Here is a 1,725-nt window from a genome sequence, read left to right as displayed (position 1 = left end):
TGTGTGTGTGTGTGTGTGTCAGTGCGCGTATGGCAACCGTGAGCTACCGGGGACGGGGTTACATACCAGCTAAGGCTGTGATGCCAGCGCCCATATGGCTGGCACGTCACCGGCAAGAGCCATCACATGAGAGCCCGGTGATTGACATGCGCCCGCATTCGGAGAGATTTGCCCTCCCGGGGGAAGAGAGAGACACACAGAGAGAAAGAAGGAAGGGAGCGAGGAGGAGGAGGAGGAGGAGGAGGAGGGCTCCGCCATCTGTCACCGCGGCAGCGCTCACACAGCCAGAAAAAAGCAGGAAAAACACAGAAAATAAAATGGAGGAACAACAAAACTCATCAGCGTTGACCTGTGCTGCTGCCTCCAGACATGTAGGACACTTTTTWAAAAAACTCAAATGTCTCATTCACCTGCCAACCGCGCAAACCTAACCTAGTAAATACATATTAAAGGTTCTCATTAAAATATATATAAAGTAAGAAATTTAATCCACATTTTTTTTCTAATTTAATTTAAATGTAACCAAAATTGGTTGCTGCCCYGGGTGTTTGTTTACAGCAGAGGTGACAGAAATGAGGTCAACACTGTTGATGTTCATGGATGAAGTCATCCAGGAATTTTATTGTACTTTTTTAAGCATTTATGCTTAAATTCTGCATAAAAAAGTGCTTTGTTTACACTGAGTGCGTACCTGTATTTCAGCACCTTCCTTGTTTGGGTTGATGCTATATTTATTAACTTTTAAAATAAACAAAAATAATGTGGTCACCTGGTAAATAAATAACAGCTTCTAAGCGAGGAATATGGGGCGCCAAGTGTAAAATAAAATGTTTGTTGTTATTACACTTAGACCTATCATTTTTAAACGCCAAATTTAAATGTTAAATCCTAAATCTAAATGTGTAAATCTTAAATGTTGTAATTAAATGTTGAAGTTCATATTCAAGTATTTCAGAATGGAACACAGCTTTTTGTCTGCAGCTCAGGACATGAGACAAAAACAACCGCTACTGCTAATGCCTCCCTACAAMACATGGAAGTTGCAGTTGCAGCGGCTGTGCTAAAACACGCTGTGGCACAGGTCCCATCCTACTGTTTCTAATGAACACATGTTGTGTTTAGATTTTAAAGGCCATGTTCAGCAGCGTTAGAAGCGACAGCAAYGGTTAGCATTAGCTAACCAGGATGATGTCTTCATGATGGCGTTAGCAGTGTTAACAGCTTTAGCAGCATTAGCAGTGTCAGCAGAATTAGCAGTGTTATCAGTGTTAGTAGTGTTAGCAGAATTAGCAGTGTCAGCAGCATTAACTGCATTGGCAGTGTTAGCATCATCAGTAGAATTAGCAGCATTAGTAGTGTTAGCAGCATCAACAGTAGTAGCAGCATTAGCATCATCATCATAATTAGTGGCATTAGCAGTGTTAGCAGCATTGGTAGCTTTAACAGCATCAGCAGAATTAGCAGCTTTAGCAACATTAGCATTGTTAGCAGCATCAGCACAATTAGCAGTGTTAGTAGAGTTAGCAGAATTAGCAGTGTCAGCAGCATTAACATCATCAGCAGAATTAGCAGTGTTAGTAGAGTTAGCAGAATTAGCAGTGTCAGCAGCATTAACATCATCAGCAGAATTAGCAGTGTTAGTAGTGTTAGCATCATTAACGTTGTTAGCAGCATTAGCATCATCAGCATAATTAGCGGCATTAGCCGTGTTAGCAGCATTAGCAT

At 41.3% G+C, this 1,725-nt stretch overlaps 1 protein-coding gene across 2 annotated transcripts in view; it reads right to left on the bottom strand.

The window, feature by feature from the left end:
- Nucleotides 1-1,725, bottom strand: part of LOC106527844 (neurogenic differentiation factor 2) — a 13,805-nt gene that overhangs the window by 4,615 nt on the left and 7,465 nt on the right. Inside the window, exon 1 of one of the 2 annotated variants that reach the window (XM_014022851.1) lies at nucleotides 67-198. The exons of the other annotated variant lie outside the window; for it this stretch is intronic. The gene's annotated coding sequence lies outside the window, so the exon portion shown is untranslated. Of the gene's footprint in view, nucleotides 1-66; nucleotides 199-1,725 lie in introns of those variants that run through there. 2 annotated transcript variants of the gene reach the window in all.

Source organism: Austrofundulus limnaeus, unplaced genomic scaffold (genome assembly GCF_001266775.1).
Source record: "Austrofundulus limnaeus strain Quisiro unplaced genomic scaffold, Austrofundulus_limnaeus-1.0 Scaffold4, whole genome shotgun sequence".
NCBI lineage: Eukaryota > Metazoa > Chordata > Actinopteri > Cyprinodontiformes > Rivulidae > Austrofundulus > Austrofundulus limnaeus.
The sequence above is the reverse complement of the archived record's forward strand: the minus strand, read 5'-3'. Positions and strand labels throughout refer to the sequence as shown.